A 23,492-nucleotide genomic window follows, 5' to 3' on the forward strand; every position below is an offset into this window, starting at 1 on the left:
CATGAACCAACAACACCAGAGGACATGAAGCAACGCATTATTGATGCTTGTACAGCCATCAAAGAGGAAACAGTAGGGCATCCTTCATCCGCAGAGTGACCCTATGTATGCAAGCCAATGGGTATCACTTTGAGCATGAGATGTGAACGCTATGTTTAGTATGTAGTGCTGGAATCACAGTGGAAGTTTCTACAAAGGGCCATTTTACCCAGTGATGTTAAGAAACATTTGTTTGCAACAATTTGTCATTTAACGCATTAGATAAACATAACATTGATAATTATGTGATAATACTAATTGGTTAAACATGTTTACGTTCATCTTCTATATCCTACCTGAACTTCCTAAATCAAAACATTCTTACCTAAATAACGGTAAAACTTTTAGTCCACTTGCTCGTTTCACTAAAACCATCAACATAAATTTTACTATTACGAGTGAATGATTAACTGTCACTTGCGCTAGATCTACAGTAAAGCAAAGATTTAACGTTGAACGGCATTACCTTTTTAGTAACGGATTAACGATAAGCGAAGTTAACTTTGTGACTAACGTTGCGGTACACAGATATGTTACAGAACCGCATCACTCCTAGCCTATGGGATAAATACCTGCTGGAGTGTACGACGTTAATGCAGGATGGCAGCAGACCGTATTATTCGTTTCGGACCTCTTGACAAGTATGGAAGTGTGATTACGCATGTCAATCACATCGCGATTACGGGCAGCATGGGGTTCACGCCTGAGCCTCAGGACGTGCGCTAGCAGCGCATGTCGGGTGTTTCAAGCGTCAACTTCGCGTCTTAATATCTCGAGATGTAATGGGAACATTGCGATGCAATCAACGCCATTGTGTATGTGCTTCGTCATGCTATGGATTGCTGAAGAAAAAATATAGGACGTCCATTTAAAAAAACATAAGTTTGTGTTAAAAAACACATATGCTCTTGTTTTAGAATGTTTCCAAAAATGTACATTCTTGGGCCCCAGCCCTACATTGATACCAGTGAAAGTCATTTTCCAATGGCTGTTATTGTTCCAGAGATATTTTGGGTGGACAAGATAGTTGGGACACTATATATATATATATATATATATATATATATATATATATATATATATATATATGCAGAAAAATTGTCACGATATTTTAATCCTGGATAGCTGATGCCAACAGGTCGACTACGGAAACTTGTCGCCACGAACTTCGATCGCTCGGTGGATTGCCATGTTGCCGAATGGTCTGGGCAACGCATGACTGCGAATGCTTTGTTTGTCGGAGATCGCGATGTATCCAAGGCGGCCCGCATGTTCGGTGGTAGAGCGCCAGCCTTCCGCTCTAGGGACCTAGGGGCGAATCCACCAGGGTCCCGTCACATCCATTGGAGTTTCATGATAGGACGTACTGGGATCAAACTGGTCAACAGCTGTTAGTTCGCGTATAGTCTTCTACGAATTGTGTCGGCCCTGAAACGGGACTTTTTTTGTAACTAGGACATTGCTTATTAAAAGCAGGTGCTCGAACAGGAGACCCTCTGACGCGACACAAGCTTGGTAACGTCGCTCGGTGTTTTTCCGAACTCTTTCAAAGGTTCGTGGCATTGCCCTGATGTGATTGGCGCCATGTTGAATGCGATTCATTCAAAAAAATGTTCAAATGTGTGTGAAATCTTATGGGACTTAACTGCTAAGGTCATCAGTCCTTAAGCTTACACACTACTTAACCTAAATTATCCTAAGGACAAACACACACACCCATGCCTGAGGGAGGACTCGAACCTCCGCCGGGACCAGCCGCACAGTCCATGAATGCAGCGCCCTAGACCGCTCGGCTAATCCCACGTGGCTGCGATTCATTAATTCCTCTGAGTTTCTAGGTGGCTCGCATCGAGGTAGGTGAACTAGAACCTTCAAGAATCCCCAGGGGAAAAAGTCCGGTGGCGTGCAATCTGGTGATCGCGTGGGCCATGTCCTACGAGCACCTCTGCCAATTAATCGGCCGTCGAAGATTTCATTTACATATCCGCTCACAGCACGACTGCTACGTGCGGGCGCCTCACCATGCTGCAACCACATTCGTAGTCGTATGTCCAAGGGAACATCTTCCAGGAAGTCGGGTGGAGTTTCTAGCAAAAAGTGAAGGTAATTTGCCCTGCCAAGTCAAGGAGGCAGACGGAACAGCCCAATCAGATGGTCATCCACAATGCCTGCCCAAATAGTGAGTGAAAATCGTTCCTAGTGTTCGTGGACGTACATGACGTGAGGATTTCCCCTTGCGCAGTAACGAACGTTTCGAGTGCTGTAAAGGCCATCCCGATGGATGGTGTACGCGTCCGTAAAAAACACAGTGACGGGGAAGTCGGTATCTTGTCAAAATGTCGCAGTAATCACCGGCAAAACCCTTGCCGTGTTCATAGTCCGCCACAGGATTTAGGTCTTGGACAGGGTGGAAACTAAATGTATGCTGGCCGTCATCTCTCAAAACCTCCCAGACTAACCGGTGAGTGACCCCCATGTCGTGTCAAACCGCTCGAATACTTGTCGTAGGTGCTTCCTCGAAGCGCTCGAGAATAGCCTCTTCAAATGCAGCATCCGGTCGAGTTCGAGGTCTTCCAGCATCACCATGATATGCCGCTAACAGCCTGTTTCGCCAAGTCACCGGTGAATTGCTGTAAACATTAGCAGGTGTGAGAGGCGTCTTGCTGGGTACCGATCCTCTTACAACCGTCGAGCTTGATGCGAATTACGGTCGGCTAGTCCATAAACAAAAACCATATCTCGTTTTTCTTCAAACGAATACTGTGCCGCTGTGCTTACTGTATGACTAAATCACAGGTGACGTGCTTGTGCTCCAAAGCGAAGCTTACGTGTGAATGCCTCTGACGTGAGGTGGAGACAAATAGCAAGTCTTATTCGACACGTGTGCGTGTAACTTTGGGGCAGTAACGGGGCGAGGGATGTTTGTTTGTGTGAACCGACAACCATAGTACTGCCCGTCAACCGACGAAAGGCAAGAGGGCAATCCCACGGCCAATCGGAGCACGTGGCGCCAATTTTCCGTAGTATAAAAATCGTGAGTTGTCGACCTACACGAGATTAGTAATTTTGGTTCCTACTGGCATCTGCTACCAGGGTTAAAATTTCGTGACGCAATGTTTCTCCACCCTGTATATTAGAAGCTGTAGAACGCTAATGCTCATCGGATTTTCTAAATAACGTTTTCTTGATGATCTCCATTATATTCAGAGGAGAATTCTATTCGCATGTCTGTAGGTATCAATCTGTTTTCAATGCAGATGTACAGCAATGAGTTTTTATTTGTATTATATGAAATTTTAAAGTTACTGTGACGAAATATGATGCCACGTCGACAGCTCGGCTAATGGCGAGATCAAGAACTTCAGAAAGAAGCTGCGACCTGGAAGCTAGTCGAAAAAATGAGACATATAAATAGATGAAATATGATATCTGTGAAGCACCTACACTCACTGATCTTTTATTTGTTGGGGAACTTGGAAGTTCTTTTTACTGGAACTCAGGTACGACATTTAGAGACTGTTTGTTCTCGTGTTTTAGAAGGCTCATCACTTCCTGACAATATTCTAGGAAGGCATTAGCATATGCAGTACGACAGCAGCCTGATACATCTATCAAAGATAACTGAGTACAGTTTGAACGCTTCATGCAAGAAAAGTTTTCATCTTATGTCGTGCGAGCATGTTTTTTCCATGTGTGTTTCTCATGACGACTGTACTGCGAAGAGTTAAAGAAAATGAATCCCAGCATGGAACACATGTCCTTATAGCATTTTCTTTTCCTATGTGTTTCAAAAGTTTGGCCGTAGCTTGTTCTTATATCCTGTATAATTAAGTGGGAGCATCTTTAATCGAAAATTATGGCCGTTAGACAGCTTAATGTTTCCTTGTTCCTCACAAAATTTATTAGTAACCAAGCACTAAAAAATGAGTTTATCCCTATTTAATGCTAGTATTTATTTCATGCATTCTCCGCGAAATATTTATTGTGGTTTTTTCGTTGTCTTCAGTTCAGTGCCACTTCCTTAACTTCTGGTTTTGCATTTTTCCTTCCTCTCAAACCTGAACATTGCTTTATTTCTTGCTCGCTTCAAACATTTATTTTTTATACAATTGTCAAGCTGCTGTATTCCATTAATTTAATTTTTTCATGTGAAGAAAGACATAATTCCATCGGTTTGCTTTTTAAAACACTACGGTACTGATTTCGGGCATGGATCATTTTCAAGTGCTGCTTGAAACATAACAGTAATCCGTAATTAAGAGAAACGTACTACATAAATACTGTGTACTTAGGCTGGAGATCATGGTTTCGCAAACATCCAGTATTGTTATCTGGCTTCCGTGATTGTTACTTTCTTATCATTAAGGTATTCTGTTATGTTTGTGTATGTACTTGAAATCGAGCCATACCCGAAACTAATAGCGCTGAATAGAGTACAATTTAATGTTCCACCCGGTAGAGTGATAGCCGGCCGGGTTGGCCGAGTGGTTCTAGGCGCTACAGTCTGGAAACGCGCGACCGCTACGGTAGCAGGTTCGAATCCTGCCTCGGGCATGGATGTGTGTGATGTCCTTAGGTTAGTTAGGTTTAAGTAGTTCTAAGTTCTAGGGGACTGATGACCTCAGATGTTGAGTCCCATAGTGCTCAGGGCCATTTGAAACATTTTTTTGGTAGAGTGATGTTTCGTCAAATTTATGGAGCGTTGGTGCCCACCCAGAAGAGAATGATTTATTTTCGGTTCTCTTTTCTATCATTAAATTATTTTGAGCCACTCCTTCATCGCAGTGCGTTTATTCCTTAGCTTTACTTGTGCGTAGTGGGGGATCTCATACTGATAACTGGAATATGTCGGCATGTATACGATGCACATGCTCGCAAGTGTACAGTGGGAAAGTAGCACGTATGTCGCTCATCACTACTTTCTATCTCACGGAGTGGGTCGTGATTCCGTCAGGTGACGCAGTCATCTGATAGCGTGTGACGTCAGCTGCAAGTGAGCATCGTAATTACTGATGCAACTGGGAAAGCACCGTACAGTGCCGCATATGCCGATCCAGGCGTGTCGAGGTAAAACGCGGAAGGAAACTGCCATCGAAATAGGCACAATAGAATTCAACAGTGAACCGGAATATTAGAGAGGTTTCTAGTATGTGTGAACTATAACTCAACCAGTTCATTGGAAGCCGAGATTCACTTGTGTCATAACATTTAACAAACAACATGGATCAACATCAAAACCTACATCTATGCACTGTGTGGCAACCTACTCACTAAAAGGGTACTTCATGTATAACCCATTTCATCGATGTTTCATTCGCGAATATTTTGCTGTAAGAGCAATTGTCAGTAACGTTCCTCACAAGCTCTGATTGTCATCGCGGTCATTTCGTGATAGGTAAAGTAAAGGAGACTAACATAACTCTTCAGGGAAAGTTCGTTCTTGGGATTTCGACAGTAAACCTGCAAAGGCTGCTGCTAGCTTTGAGAAATGGATAAAATTTCTAGTAAACCCGCTTAAGTCCTGAGATGAAAACTGAGCTCCCTCATACAAAAATTAAAGAATTAAGTTTAGTAACACAGTCTTACTGGAGGATTGATTGATATTTATCTGGGAATTAGGACATACTTCATGCGTGCAATGATTTATTATAGCTTCAGCAAAAGAAAAGTGAATTCAAATGAACAAGAGCACTGATGCCGACTTACAAGCAGAAACTTACAAGCATAAGCAGGTAACTTGTAGCTATTTGCATTGCAGGAGGAATATATTCCCTGTTTCTTCTTCTTGTTTCGAGCGGGCCTACCTTGGACAACGCTTGTTCAACTGTTGGGCTTTGATATTTGCCCAGTACTGTTTCATCCTCTGCCGATGTAGCTCCTTCCTTTCTTCTGTCTAGGGGGTACCCTTCCTTCGGGGCTTTTCCTCCCTGTTTGTTATAATGACATACGAAACATGAGACATCAAATAATAACACTTTCTCTTTCCAGCACCATCTCCGAACCCTACCTTGTTTGCTGGAAGGTAAACACAGAATGGCAAAATACAATATTCGTAATTATTACTGACATTGTTAACTTAGAATGCTATTAGAAAGTCAGGAAGTTTTACTGCGTTTTCAGATCAGATGGTAAGTGTACCAACTATTGAATACAAATCAGCCTCATTCGTTTAAAAAGGAGGAACTGTGACCGTGAGAATGAGTGCAAGGAGTGTCTGAAAGTAAATTCATAAAATTGATCGCAAGAAAGTGAATAATTCATGACAACAGAAGTATTACATGTGCTTGAACACATGAGACACAGTTAACCGAAGCGGAAGAGAAATGATCAAAGTACACTGCTGAGCCAAAACATTATCATCAACTGCTTAATAGCGTGTTTGCCGGCTTTTGAAATGAAATACATCACTGGTCCTGTGTCTGGGATCAGACAGTTCGTTGGTAGGTTTGTAAAGGTATGCGACAGTAGATGTATACACACAGGTCGTGTGACGCACATAAATAACGAGCCGCTGATTTGCGTATGTAGTGATGGCACCCGACAGCAACCCAGGTGGGTTCCATAAGATTTACATCAGGCAAATTTGGTCGCCGAGACGTGAAAGTGAGTTCACTATAATGCTCCTCGAAACACTGTAGCATCTTTCTGACTCCGAGACACGGACAATGACATTCCTAACATATCGATGACATCACCATCGGGAAAGACGTCAAGCATGAAGGGATACAGATGGTTTGCAATTGTCAGCGTGTCTTCGACTGCTACCATAGGTTCCATGCAAGCGCAGAAAAATGTCTTCCATAGCATAATACCGCCCCCGCCAGCCTGTGCCCGGGGCGCGCTGCACGTTTTGAGCCGCCGTTCGCTTCGACCATGGCGTTTGTGGAGACGACCATCGGCTTGGTGTATCAAAAATCTGATTTACCCGAAGAGCCGACAATTTCCCTCTGATCGACGGTCGAATCCCAATGGTCTCGTGCCCATTGCAGTTGTAACTGACGATGTCGTTGGGTTCACGTGTGAACACGTTGGGGTCTGCTGTTGAGCTCCGTGTTCAACACCGTAAGATGAACGGTGTGCTCCAAAACAATTGTGCGTGCACCAGAATTGTGCTCTTTCGGCAGAGACGCCAAAAATCACCACGCATCCTAATTGACAGAGCAGACAAGCCCCCAAATCCCACGTTCTGTGAAAGAGTCGTGAACGTCCAACAATTTAGCGCCTAGTGGTAGTTTCACTGTCGTTCTACCTCTTTCCACAGATGCTCACAACATTGGCACATGACCATTCTACTAGCTTCGGCGTTTTAGAGATACCCGCTCACAGGCTCTGCATAGTAATGAACTGCCCTTATCTCTGTGCATTTCCCCATTTGCATCCCATATTTTCGCTAGGGCGATTCCCTTTCGGCGTCTGCTCCGCTTATATACTGTTGTCACCGCGTCACGTGCTCGCAACGCGCCGCTAGGCAGCATCCAGCGTTGCAGTGGGTAGTTGTCATAATGTTTTCGCTTTGCATTCCGTTGAATTAATAACAAGGAAATTCCTTACCAAGCCTCGAAATGAAATCGCTTAGCCAGATACAAAGAGTGATAACAACACGTCTATCGCATGAAAGTTAAAGCAGTTTCGGAACGCGAATCAAGGAACGAATTCAGTATGAACCACATTTTCGTCGTGATTTATTAGTAAGATCGTACAGCAAGGGCGCAATTTCTACACGCAGCCTAACAACATCTCAGCACTTCACCGACCAGCAACAGTAGGCGTGTACTTCATGTAACCATTGGAAAACACAGACTACCCCACAGGTAACCAAGCTGTTCGCAATCGATACCAAGTGCAGAATAGCATCATTACAGTAACCCTGCGACTACAAGCACGCGAAATAATTAAAATGTGAAAAATAGCAAAATAAAATATGAAAGTTTCAATGTAAGAGCCAAATTTCAACCTTTCCGAAACGCACAGTATCTGTCTTATAATATTTACCACAGAAATTGCATGAGAATCTCCATAACGCCCTGGTGCTTATTGATCCCGTGAGAAACTCCGCCAATTTTCGACGCATCTTCTCTATCCTCTCTTAATTCAGTTTGAGTGGATTTCACAATATCGAACATCGTTCGTGGACAAATGACATTTCCTTAAGAGTCTTCCAATTAACCAGATGCCGGCACCTGTTTTTCCTATAATCGCCTTTACGTAATCATTCCACATTTGACAGCTCCGTACGGATACTTCTGAATAGTTTACAGTTTCCGTTTCTAGTGAGTAATCGCCAACAACGTAATCGAACAGTAAAGGATCTCTTTGCTAAGTTAAGCGCCAGACGTTACATTCAAACTCTAAGAAAAAAAAATGTCGCGTAACGAAGGAATTATCCGGATGGGACGGAAATTTGAAGACGAGGCAGATGTCATGTACATGTACACACAAAAAATTGAATACCAGTTCAGAAAAACTGGATGATTTATTCAAGAGAAAGAGCTTCACAAAGTGAGCATGTCAATAACGAGTTAGCCGGCCGTGGTGGGCAAGCGGTTCTAGGCGCTTCAGTCGGGAATCGCGCGACTGCTACGGTCGCAGGTTCGAATCTTACCTCGGGCATGGATGTGTGTGTTGTCCTTCGGTTAGTTAAGTTTGAGTATTTCTAAGTTCTAGGGGACTGATGACCTCTGACCTCAGATGTTAAGTCCCATTGTGCTTAGAGTCATTTGAACCATTCAATAACGAGTTAGTCCAACTCTAGCCCTTATTCAAGCAGTTATTCGACTTGGTATTGAGTGACAGAGTTGTGAGATGTCCTCCTGGGAGACATCGTGCCAAATTCTGTCCAACTGGAGCGTTAGATCGTCAAAATCCCGAGCTGGTTGAAAGGCGCTGCCCATAATGCTCCGAACGTTCTCAACTAGGAGAAATCCGGAGACCTAGCTGGCCAAGGTAAACTGGCAAAAGTAAGCTTTGGCAAGTACACAGTCAAGCAGAAGAAACTCTTGCCGTATGCGGGCGTTGTCTTGCTGGAATGTAAACGTGGGAAGGCTTGCCAGAAGGGCAATAAATCGGGGCGTAGAATGTTGGCAACGTACCGCCAATACCAACCTGACTGTCGCCCGCCATACACTCTGATAGCCTGGAGTAATGGTCTGGGATGCCATTTCATTTCATAGCAGGACCCATGTGATTCTCATCCGCGACACCCTTACAGCACAGCGCTACGTCGACGATATTCTACGATTGTTGCCTTTCATGGTAAGCTATCCTGGGCTTACAGATCAGCAAGATAAGGGGAGCCGAAACGATCCATCTCCTCCATGTTAATTTTAGCAAATAGAAGGAACATTTTTTTATAAACCATTGAACATATTGCTCTGCAATTTGGACTAGATGTTCAGTGAATATTTCTCTACAAAGTTATAATGCCAAGTTAAGAAACATTTATTGGTTTTTGTTTTACAATTTTTTTAAACAGATGCTTATTTTTATCTCTAAAATTTTGCACTTTTTCTTCTATAACTCTTGAATTATACAATACTTTTTTACAATTTGTTATAAAAATTAAGAAAAAGAAGTAAACAAAATTGTGTATAAATTTCATTGATATACTGTCAGCAGTTTTTGAGAAAATGTTCCTCAAAGATGAAAATTTTAAAGTTACGGAAAATGGCTTCCAAAGTTTTTTAATACATTCCTGCCTCATATGATGGATTATCAACATCCTCTTCTTTTTCCAGTCTTAGTTTCCTTTTCACTGGTCTTTTCTTCCGTTTTGCTGCGTGTTGTAGGCTTTTGTCTCTTCTTGCTGCACCTCTTAGTCTTTCTCCATCAATTAGGCACATTGTGGAAATGGTTTTGTGTCCTGGTTGGAAAGCTAAGCGTTTCAGCACATCACATTTGATAATATTTCCTTCACTGTATGTTGCCACTGCATCATAAACTCCAAAATGCAGTGTTTTTATCTGTACAAAAACTCTTCTGGGAATCCTAATCCAAATTAAATTATATACACTTCCATTAGAATTTTGTGTTTTCCCATGTAATCACCTTCCCAATAAACTTGGCTGTGATAAATCTCTGAATATGGGCTTAGTTACATCAATTACAGCATTTGGCAAACTGTTTTTATTGGCATATTCCGTTCCTGATTCTTACTTACACCATGAGTCATCACCTGTGGGGCACAGCGCATGTTGTGGGTGCTCATTTGCTGATGCAGTATCAAAAAATAATGCCTATACTGCTTTCCTCGTATGCTTAATGCTTCTTGTATTTTGCCTAATTGCATACCCATATACCTCTGCAATCTATCAATTCCTTCGTCTGTCCCTCTTCCTCCAAGGGTCTTACCATCACTAAGATTCTGGGATCCTAATGTCTGCTTTAGTTTGCGCGAGCGAGCCCCCATGCACTTTTGCACATGTCCAATGTACTCCTGTTTTTTAATGTGAATTTCATTGCCATAAGGTTTGAGTTCCTCTACAGCTTTATATCCCTTAGAATCGCCATCTCCTTGATAGTGTATCGTACATTACATCCTGTGATCTAGAAGAAATTGCTTTCACTCCCTCTACTTCCATCGCTCCATTTGTGCCGTGAAAATTTGCTTCACAGCTTTCACTATGTTCGTTCTTGGTATTGCCCTTACATCTACAATGTTTTGAGACAACAGCAACATCAATTAATTTGCAACTGTCTCCACTGGTAGCTGTCACAACTCCATTTAGACATTTATGACTTCTACGTTGTCATGACCCATCTACAGCAACAGTTAAATCTCTACAATTCACATTATCTGTCGCAGCTTCATCAACTGCTTTCTTCATTGTTGCTTAAGCAATATCTTCAACAGAAGATCCCACCAATTCATTATAAAATCCAATCTTGGTTGGTGGGTTTGGCAAGTTCATAATTTCACACAACTTTATCCCTGTAGCACTGACCTTGCCAATGCAACGCAAGCCATACACCAGCCTGACATTTATATCATGCACCTTCTTTCCACTACTACCACTACGAGAAATACTGTTAGCATTATAAAACGAAACTTCTGCAGCACATTTGTTACACTTCTACAACAATTCACATGCCAAACCAATGTGTGAAGTTATTTTCAATTCCAGTCCTCTTTCTTTGCAAACCTGGCATAATACGTTATGTTTCAAAATATTAGAGCACAAGGAAATGTTAATTATTTCATTCACATCACTACTGTCACTTTCATAGTTTTCGAATTTTTCTTTGCTGTCACAGAGTTTCTTGCTGGAAGAAGTTCTATCGTATTCATTTTGGCTAGACGGTGAAGCAGTCTGAGCAGCACCCCCCTTCGAAACAACAAAAGATTTCTTCTTCCACTCACTATGCCTTTTCTTAAACACTCTATTGCTGAAACTGGTCTTATTGATATCCACAAACCAAATACGTAAAACAGGTACGAACAAATTTCGTCAAATACGCAAAATTGAACAGCTAAACAACACAAAGCAAACTTGACAAGTCAACACACACACAGTATGGCGTTTATGTTTATCGATATGAACAGTTACTTGTCACAGAGATAAAGCCATACAACGTTGTAAAACAAAACTCTGTCTAATTCCGCAAAGATAACCTGCTTGCAGCCAGCAAGCGGCGCCGTCAGAGGTGACAGATCAAGTTGCTACAACCGATTACGCGGCGCGTCAACTTTGCAGCGAAAAAAACACACTTAGAATTCACTTAGAAGGGTGAAAATAGATTTGTTTTATTCACAAATGGTTCAAATGGCTCTGAGCACTATGCCACTCAACTTCTGAGGTCATCAGTCGCCTAGAACGTAGAACTAATTAAACCTAACTAACCTAAGGACATCACACACATCCATGCCCGAGGCAGGATTCGAACCTGCGACTGTAGCGGTCACGCGGTTCCAGACTGAAGCGCCTTTAACCGCACGGCCACACCGGCCGGCTTTTATTCACAAAACTCCAAATAATTTTATAATGAAAAAAAAAAACAAAAAACGTTAATTTTGTCATTTTCCTCGTTCCAGATCCCCATAATGCCCGCCGGCACACGGCGAGAGTTTGTACTAGTTTTTTTTTCGTGCTTGCCAGTCACTGCCTTAGCCAGCAAGGTTGCCGGAACTCCCCCCCCCCCCCCCCCCCCCCCCGCGCCCCCCGCCCCGTCCAACTGAGAACGCTTGGAAGATTATGGATAGGGCCCTCCGACCATCTCGGGATTTTTGCGATCTAAAGCACCAATTGGACATAAGTTGCCAAGATATCCTTCAGGAGGGCATCCAATAATGCTATCAATCAATACCAAGCCGAGTAACTGCTGGCATAAAGGGCAGAGGTTTACCAATGCGTTATTGACTTGTTCAGTTCGTGAGGCCCTTTTTCTTGAATAAGTCATCCAATTTTTCTGAAATGGTAATAATTTCATCGGCCCTTGGCAGGTCTTGCTGCATTTCGGTACAATCCTCTGGGGTCTCGATATTCATATAGACGTCAGCATAATCTGTTTCATTGCCGGTGAATTGCATTGGCTGGGAAGTGTTCATTTCAGCCATAAGCTCATACTTCGTTAAACGTCTGACAGCTGATCGTTATGGTTTTGAATTATCAAGTCGATCGAGATGTATCAACTTCCGCCTGCCCGAGAAAAGGCGCTAAATAACTGAATCGACTTCTTGTGCGAGAAAGTGCGGAAGCAGCCTGCGTAGCCCCAAGATCACGACCAACTTCTGCTCCCGATGACCTGCAGGTCCTGTACCATCGTGCCCTGGAGCCGGGTGAAATTACTCACTGCAGACCTGCTAGAGTAACTATTCATTTGGTGGTTGCTGTTCATCTTCTGTGCGGACGCATATCACCGACAAGTCTACAGCCCCGTGTGGCAAAGGTCACTCGTGACTTCGTGCGCTTCTCTCAGCAGCTCATCTACATCTCTCTTACTGATCCCCATTACCGACGTCGATGTTACAGTACTTAGATCTGTACTGGTAGTAATTTCGGTGTGCACACTGCAGTTAAATTTATAACATTTCCTGTTCCATTTTTTAAGCAGTGGTCGGTGTGAGTGGTTCCGAAACATTAGCTGCACACGGTGACTCTTGCGAATACGTTGGTATCCGCTACCTGTTCTCTAAATCCAGGGTGAGGTAGAACACTATATGCGTGTCTACCTTAGAAGAACACTGACATGTTGTAAAAGGAAAAGTCCATCACTGACGCAATTTTTACCAGTTTTTTCCTGACACTAACTCTCATGTATTCGCTGTAGATCGATTTTGATCGTACCTGTTGATCTCCAAAAATAGAATAACATACCAAAATATCGTATGTATTCTCAAATCAATGCGTCGGTAAGGTACAAATGCACACAAAATCATACGTTGTCCTTGTATGTTATATAGTTCGTCTAGTGTACAGCCTGATTTCTGAAGACAGTCGATGATCTTCAATATTGGTCTGCTATGAGTACAAGCTGCTACTAAATTATGTCAAATGAAGCTGCGTTCTGCAACATATTATACACTGAAGACTCAAAGAAACTGGTACACCTGCCTAATATCGTGTAGGGCCCCGCGATTACGGAGAAGTGCCGCAGCACGACTTGGCGTGGTCTCGACTAATGCCTGAAGTTGTGCTGGAGGACACTCACGTCATGTATCCTGCAGAGCTGTCCATAAATCCGTAAGAGTACGACGGGGGGAGGAGATGTCTTCTGAACAGCACGTTGCAAGGCGTTCCCGGATATGCTCAATAGTGTTCATATCTGGGGAGTCTGGTGGCCAGCAGAAGTGTTTAAACTCAGAAGACTGTTCCTGGAGCCACTCTGTAACAATTCTGGACATGTGGGATGTCGCATTGTCCTGCTGGAATTGCCAAAATCCGTCGAAATTCACAATGGACATGAATGGATTCAGGTGACCAGATAGGATGCTTACGTACGTGTCCCCTATCAGAGTCGTATCTAGACGTATGAGAGCTCCCGTATCACTCCGACTGCACACTCCCACACCATTACAGAGCCTCCACCAGCTTTTGAACATGCAGGGTCTATGGATTCATGAGGTTGTCTTCATACCCATAAACGTCGATACAATTTGAAACGAGACTCTTCCGACCAGGCAACATGTTGCCATCATCAATAACCAATGTCTGTGTTGACGGGCCCAAGCGAGGCGTAAAGCTTTGTGTCGTGCAGTCATCAACGCTATACTAGTGGGCCTTCGGCTCCAAAAGCCCATATCGATTATGTTTCGTCGAATGGTTCGCACACTGACACTTGATGACCCAGCATTGAAATCTGAGACAATTTGCAAAGGGTGGCACTTCTGTCACGTTGAACGATTCTCTTCAGTCGTCGTTGGCCTGTTCTTGCGGGATCTTTTTTCGGCCGCAGCGATGTCAGAGATTTGATGTTTTACTGGATTCCTGATATTTGCGGTACACTCGTGAAGTAGTCGTACGGGAAAATCCCCACTTCATCAGTACCTCGGAGGTGCACTGTCCATGTAGTATATATTGGGATGATGTGGAGTTTTAAAACATGTTACAAGGAGCACATCAAGGGTAACCACTTCCCCTAAACCGTTGAGGTACCTTTTGAGCCGTTACTGTTTACACTCTTTAATCAGTCAAGAGGTAATGGGGTAAAGTGTGTTCTGGTGCACTTTTGATATCAAAGTAATACACTAATTTATTAAATTTATCAATTAAACCACTACTCCCCTTAACCTATTGTTATGCTAAGTGGTTTATGACCCCTTGGGGTAATCTGTACATCTGAGAACACTACCACACCTCTACCTTCTTCCCTACTCCACTGGGAAAAGCTATGTCACCCCTCCCCAGATCACTTATGAGCCATTTTATCCCTCCTGGGTAGTCCCCCAGCTCTTCACTCCACGACTTAACCCTTCCCTGCCCATCTAGAAATTGGTAAAAAATGACTCAGACTATGATGAGCTGTTGGAGAGGAAGGATCACAAGACACGAAATTCAAATCAGTGTCAGGTGACATAATAATTTATTGTTCAATTCAGTTTGCATACTCTTTATTTAATCAGTTTATACGAGGTAGGGCCCCTCCTCTCCCCCAATTTCCATGCCATAATAACTGAAAGAACCAAGGAATGGAATGAAGTGTAACATATTAGCCACCCTTTTGGGTCACCTGCATATCTGTCACAGAGTAACATGGAGGTTGGGCAGCTACTGAGGCTATAGTTCTATGCACCACCACCAGGTGGCAGCAGTATTCCAATTAGCTCCCACCCCTGGATCGCTCCAACTGTGTTGAGTGGTCAGATTGGAAGCATCTTACCATGGAGGACTTGTGTGTTAATGAAAGAAAAGAGAAAGATGTTATGGTATAGTATGAATTTTACTGGATATTTTAGTTCAGTGTGGAACTATGATAGTGCAGTGTCTCAGTATGTAGTTTCCTCCTGTGAAGGTACTGTCATAATGTGTTCAACTGAGGAGACGTTGGAGTTGAGTGGAGAGGTGTTTAAAATGTGTATCAAATGTAAGCATACAACTGACTTCTGCGTCCATAGCGTCCTACAGGAGGAATGGGGGGAGGTGATAATGGATGAGCTAGGGGGGGGGGGACTACTTTTGGCAAATTATGGTGATGCAGCACAATGCATTTCACAACTCATGGAGTATTCGTATAGAAGCATCAGAGGACAATGATTGATGTGTTGTGTTAGGGACTAAAACTGCATCGAGAAGTATAAAAGTGTGGCTTGTGGAGTTCAAATAGAATGAACTGTGTCATGCAGCACCTTACATCAGTCAACAGATGACCTTTGAGTATTTCCATCTCATCCACCCCAGACCTTTATGGTGCTGGCCTGACACTATCTATCACATCATTGTATGACAGCATGGTACTCATGGTGATATTTGGAGGTGGATCCATTTATCTGAACACTAAACTGTTACAAACTTGGTTGGCCTATGTGTGGTGCTATTCCTTGTATTGGAAAGACTAATGTGTGGGCTGCCTTGTGTTCTAACTGTGTATAAAAACATTGTGAACTATCTCCATATGTGCAGTGTACATGCAGACGATTTAGAACACTATATCAATACAGAAATAATAATAATAATCATAATAATTTTATTGTCATTCGGCCATTACAGCAATAGACAATGTCATATACATACTAAAATACAATTAATAGTTTGAAAGAAACAACAGGTTTGTTGTTAACATTATAGTATTATATTACTGTTGATAAATTCTCTTATGTCATAGAATGGGTGGAGGACTAGCCAGTCATGAATTGTTTGTTTGAATAATTGTTCAGGTAATTCTTGAACAGATTGAGGAAGATTATTAAATAATTTGTACCCCATGATTTCGTAGCTGTTGAGTGACTTTGACAATCTGTGGTAAGGAATATAGAGGCACCTATTCCTTCTTGTATTATGGCTGTGTACATTTTCTCTGGTTTTTGTTTCTGGTAATTTCATCTTCATATAAATTAGAACATAGTATACCTACAAGTTTATAACAGTCATGATTTTCTGTTCACAGAACAATGGTTTACAGTGTGACTTATATGCAGAACCAGTAATTATCCTAATAGCTTTTTTTGCAGTATTAATATGTCACATACACAGCTAGAGTTCCCCCACAAAATAATTCCATATGTTATTATACTTTGAAAGAATGAAAATTAGGATGTTCTAACATATTTTTCAGGAACACAATCCATAAGTCAACAGGTAAATAACTCTTGACAATTTACCACTAATATATTGTACATGCTGACCCCAAGATAAATTGTCATCAATGTATACCCCCAAAAATTTGACATAACTTGGATCATCTGACAGAAGCTTGTCTCTAAGACTACACACCATCTGCTGCGTTTTGTTTTCATTCAGCAGGAATCCATTTGCCTTGAACCAGTAGGATGCTTGGTCAATTGTCTTTGCTGCACAAGTTTTAAGGCTATTGAAATCCTCACTATCATGAGGAAATGTTGTATCATCTGCATACAACACAGTGGTGGACTTGATAAACGATAGCAGATCATTTATCATTATCAGAAACAAAAAGGGGCCCAGCACAGATCCCTGTGGAACATCTACCTTGACTTGCTCTATACTCGACATTTCTCTCCATACACAAACAACTTGCTTACGATTCTGAAGATATGATTTTATTAATTTAAGGCTGTTATGTCTAATGCCATAGAATTCCAGTTTTTCTAGGAGTGGCTTCTACTTTACACAGTCAAAAGCTTTCCTTAGATCACAAAATGTGAGCTGAGCATAGCCCTTATCCTCAAACACTTGATGTAAGTATTTGACTACAAAGTCTATAGCATCCACAGTAGACAACTTTTTCATAAAACCATACTGAGATTCACTAATTATTCCTAATTTTTCAAAATAGACAGATAGCTTTTGGTAAATTACACATTCCAGTATTTTAAAAAAAGCTGGGACTATGGATATTGGTCTGTAACTGGAAGGTGAGTCCAACTAGCCACTTTGAGTTCTTCGGGAAAATGTTCTTCAGATATGCATTTATTTATACAGAATGTTAAGGGGTACACAATATAGTCTATTGCTTTCTTTAGTAAATTACAGGATATGTCATATATATCTACACTGTCTGAAGATTTCATCCATTTTACAATGCTTAGGACATGACTAGGTGAGACCTCGGAGACCATAAACGTACCTGTGTCTGTTGGTGTTCTGCAAACATTTTTAGAAAGTAACTCTGATGAACTGATATCAGGTTTGATTATAGTATTTCCTACATATTCAACAGATTTAATAAAGAAATCATTGAATTTTTGGGGACTTATATTAATTTGTTTGCTTCTTACATCTTTGGCAACACCATTTATTAATTTCCATGCAGCTTTGCACTTATTTGTGGAATTATCAATGGTATTGAAATTATGTGCTTTTTTGGCTTCCACAATGGCTTTTTTATAATCATTCCTGCATTTTATATAGGCTAATCTGGCATGTTCTGTTTTCTGATTGCTACATATATTGTGCAACACTATAACTTGGTTTTTAATATTTGATAATTGTTTAGTGAATCATGAATTTTGTCTGTTTGTAGCCCTGTTTGTAAAGCCTTTGTCAGTTAATTTGCATTTCTTTATGGGGATGTTGTCATTAAATTGTGTCAGAAATGTTTTAAAAAATCTCTCAAGTAATAGTTTCCCTGACAAATCAGCACTAAGACTATAACTTGTGTCACCATGACAATGGTTGAACCAGTCTCTCTCAGCAAGGGACTTACAGAGCTGAACAATTTTCTCATCTGTGACAGGTCTGGTGATTATAACTTTTGGGACAGGCTTAGGAATATTACTATTATCAGTACAGAACCTACTTGTATAGTTTAAAGATACAGAGTCATGATCTGAAAATGGAAACGCTGTAACAGCACATGATTCTTCTGTAGTTTTAAAGTTGACAAAAATATTGTCGAGACATGCTTTATCTCTTGTGGGCCTGTTATTGATTGAGTGCAAATTGCACTGTCTTAGAAGGTTTTTCAACTCAGTCACAGTACGTTTATGTGTTGTTATATCAAAATCTGCATTCAGACCTCCACCAATTACTATGTCATAATGCAACCATCTGGTCCCTCTTAGTACATCTAACAGCGTGTCCAATTTTTCTAGAAATACATTGATGATACCCTTAGGTGACCTGTAAAGGGATACTATTACTAACTTAAGACTGTCCATAACTATACCAGTGGCTTCAAAGTTCTGTTCCTCACATAAATAATCTAGGTCCAACTTAACAATGGAGCAGCTGAATGACTGATTAATATATATTGCCACACCACCTCTTATATGCAGTTTTCTACAGTAACTATTTGCTACATTATAGTATCAAGTTTGACAACTGGAAGTACAGTCTCAGTAACCCAATGTTCACTCAAACAGAAAATATCAAATTTGTTATCTAGTCCAAAACTGTTTACAATAAATTCTTTATCTATTAGTCCTTGAACATTCAGATAGCAAATTTTAAGATCATAATTGTTGTTTATTTTAGATTGAACGTTTTGGCGAGGTGTTATGAAATTTGTTACACTACTTATCTCGTGGGCTTCTTCATCTTGCTGCCTTCCACTAAAAAATCATTTAGACGGACAGGAGGTGCTGTTTCCTGTCTACCCGTAACACTTGATGCTGCTTCTCCTGCTGCAATTCTCATTTCTCCTCTTAGAGGCACTATAGTTACTGTTGCTGGTGAAACTTCTGCTGTTACTGCTACTGTTACTTCCTTTTCCACTGCTACTAATAATGCCACTGGTGACTGTGACGCTTTACATGTTTGCACAGTTGTAATTTTTTTCATCGTAGGGTGTATCTGCAGATGTCAAAAGAAGAAGCTGAAAGAACACTCATCAATTTCAAAAAGATGTATGGTGAATTCTGTGCATACGAGAATGCTTTATTTTTTAAATTCTGTAGGATGTATATTACAACAAAGTGGTTTTTTTTGTTTCTATCTCTCATAATAATGTTACTGCTACCAGTATTTTCACTGCAATGCCTGGAACACTGCAGTACCACCTGACTGCCTGAATCACACATTGGCGGATACAGGAAAACCTCAAGAAGGGGGTTCCGCAGATATTTTGAACTACCTTTACTTTTACTGTAATAAAAAATAATCAAGTCACATCCAAAGTTCAATAAAGTTTTATTTAAACTGATTATTCATGGATAAAAGACAATGCCATCTTATGATATAAAAAAGTTCTCTTCCTTAAATGATTAATTCTATGTTCCTATTCTTCCTGGCAAATTGGTTAATTACATTGTCAATAGGACAATCAATGTCACGGTGAGTGTTCAAGCCATTAAGACGATCCTCCTTTATTGTCGACTTGAGCCATGTCTTTGTACGCCAAAATGTTGAAAAACTTTTTTTCACTGTAGCAACAGATGCAGGTAGAGAAGCAAATATTTAGTCCAGCATGTGCAAAGTATGATGGTCATATTTAGAACAAACAGACAACTTTTACATAACAGAATCACGATCATTAAGGGTGTTTATGCTCGTTTACTTGTATTGAAGAATCTCTCCCATTAGTCTCTTTTTAATCACAGAGAGTGATTCTTCTTCAAAGAAAGGTAGTTCAACTAAACACTGATTCAGTTTATGTAGTAGATCATTACCCTCATGTTTAAGTAGTTGTGAGGGCAAAAGTATGTTGCATTTCAAATTATAACGCTACATAGGAAAGTACAACTACTCCAAAACTCAATTCAGTCGAGTCGGCCAACGACATGAACAAACGAAAGCGTGTGGGCTGACTGGTGGGAGGGAGGAATTGGGAGCGGGGTGGGTGGGGGGGGGGGGGGCGTGCAGGTGGCATAGGTATTCGCCGCTGGAGTCTTCTCATTACCACAATTAACGTTTTAAGTCACTGTTAAACTAAATGACAGATCACACTTTCATATATACGTAGATACATACTCTGTTGCTCAGTTGATGACATCATATTTCTATAAAAAAAACCTGCATACCAAAACTAGATTTAGCCAGGATCATGGAGGGATAGGTGAAACATCATAACTTTGTTGTAAGTGACTTGTCCTGTGATGGGGTGGAAAAAGACCTGAAGAACAAGGAGAACGGGCTACTCGTACCCGATAATATATGAGCAATAATTGTAAGTCCATGTGACTGTGCCAACGCAAATGTTCTCATGTCACTGCTAATACCCCCAAGTATCACTTGCTGCTAGACATACTTCAAGGTGTCAATTGTGTACCATACAGAGAGTCAAATCTCTATGCCAGATAAAGTAAAGCCAAACTCCATGTTCACATTTGACGATGTTGCTATGGGAAACCAGGATCAGATTTCTGTTTTGGTCATTGTATGGGTGTTCATATATTTTATTTGACTCATACATATTCCAAAATCCTGAAAAAGTTGAAGAGGGATAATGCATATCTCATTATAGCTTTGAGACAAGACAATTTGCATTTAAAACACATTTAGCAGGCACAAGTAGGAACTGACATGTCACTTAATGGCTTTGTAAAAATATGCGCAAAATGTTGGAATCACACACAGTACAGATTTCTCATTGCTGATCAAGAAAACTGAATGACACTAGGTATAGAGAGAACTTCCTGGAGTTTCTTTACATAGAAATATGAAAAAAAGATAAATACATGTTTGCATATCTGAAGTACTAAGCCTGAATGATAGGTGTGCATAGACAAAGGATGCATCTATACATAGATGTAAAATTTCACTTCCTCGATCATAAAGTTAAGGACCTAGATACATATGCCCAGAAGCTTCTGAGAATGATCAGTGACTTAGGTGCTATGGTCCAGGAACTAGAGATGTACACCCAGGTCACTCTGAGAAAGAAATTAAATGACTTAGATGTAAATGTTGATGGTATTGTAACAAATGTATATGACTTAACTGTGAGGGTTGACAAAATTGGATGGAATGTATATAAGGTGCGTGTTCTCATGGAGTCTGTATAGTATATAACAGGAGATCGACCAAGCATGTGGTCATAGTGTAATGGAAATCTGTATGATAGAAGCTACAATTGCCAAAGTCAGGACATTTGGGTGGAGAGCAGACACCAAAAGAAATTTTTAAACCATATACTGAATCTCTCGATGCACTCTCAGCAAAATTACACAAAGACGATGGCTGTAGCTGATTTCATAAACCATCACAGTGATGCACATGCAGTGTCAATGGTGAAAAGCCATTCAAGTGGGGCACACAGCCTATGTGTTTAAAGAATAAATAATACAGGTAGGTGGCAGGAAATTTCAAAGAACAATGGATCGAATTAACCTCATATTCCTAAATCACACAAAAACTATAAATTATTCACCCAAAATTCTGATATGGTGAAATACAGCAATTGACTGGTGTACTTAGGACAGTGGGAAAGCAATGCAGTGTGAAATACACAATCATTATAAAACATATATTAGATGGTATACAGCATTTGTGATGGTACTGACTTCCAGCACAAAAGAGTCTGCTGTCAACACCTGGATCGTGTACACTATGACAATAACAGTGAACTAACAGATCAACTGCGACTGATCATGGCATCAGCTGCTGGTGACAATATTGTTCATCCTAATGAGGTTATTTCAATAACATCCGAGCTTAGAGAGAGAGGTGTAATCGAATAAGTATAGAGACAGTAGTCCGGGAATTGCACACACGAGAACACAAAACATACCCTCATAGGCATGTTATGATTAAAAGTTTGTATGACTTATAGGAGGCTGATCTTGTACATATGCAGAAATATTAACATGTGAATAATAGATTCAAATATATTTTAATAGATATTCGTGTGTACTCCAAATCTGCTGGGCATTACCTGCTAAAACATAAACGTTTAATGATGTAGCAAACATGTTTGAGCGTTTGGTGCAGACAGTGACAAATTAATGCCCGAACAACCTCCAAACCGATTATAGTGGAGAGTTTCAAAATAGGTATTCAAAACCGGGATGCAGCAGATTGGAATACATCAGTTCCCAACATTCACCCATGGTGAAGGCAAGTGTCATGGAATGTCTGAACAGAACAATGAAAGGTCAAATGTGGATGCATTTTAATCTTCACAGCTCATACAAATTGATATATATCCCCCTAATAAATAATTGCACAGCATAATAGAATCAAACGTAGCACAATAAAAGTGAGGCCAATCGATGTTTGTAATAAGGAGCTCATGGATATGGTAGAATACCGTATTAAAACGCTGGATCCGTGTAAATATAAATTTAATGTGGCTGATTTGGTACGTATATCAAAACACAAGACGGCATTTGAGAAGTCAGAGCTCCAAAGCTAGTTGAGTGAGATATTCACAGTTTCAAAATTGCAGAGAACAAATCCCAGAACTTACATCTTGGAGGATAGCAGTGGCACTGAAATTTCGGGATACTTTTCACAGATCAAATGCAGAAGAGCTCAGAGTCACAAGTGTTTCTCAAAGAGTGTGTCATAAGACGTTGAGGGAATAGAGCATATTTAACTGGCTTGGTTTCCTGCAACACAACACAAAATAGGTGGACTGTCGCTGGCGATTTGCTATATAACAGAGTGGACAGAGAACTACCAGCACAGTAGCATAACATGCACGGTAGGAGATACATTATAGGAGGTGGTATTATTCTCGACAAACTTTCAGTCGAGTTCCACATTCTAGAGTATAACTATTGTGGATCTGATACAAAGCTTCAGAAATCTTTGGATGTTGGTGTAAAGATTGAAACTTCCCCTTAGAAAAACTATACATGACTGTGCTTAAACTGACACACAATATTTTTTTAGCGCAACGCAATCTGACTTTCAATATTCTCTACAAGAGAATGGCCCTGACGAAATTAACCTATACGTTTCACAAATCACTTACCTCACAAAAATCTACGTTACTCGAACTAC

The sequence above is a fragment of the Schistocerca piceifrons genome, chromosome 8 (assembly GCF_021461385.2).
Source record: "Schistocerca piceifrons isolate TAMUIC-IGC-003096 chromosome 8, iqSchPice1.1, whole genome shotgun sequence".
Lineage (NCBI taxonomy): Eukaryota > Metazoa > Arthropoda > Insecta > Orthoptera > Acrididae > Schistocerca > Schistocerca piceifrons.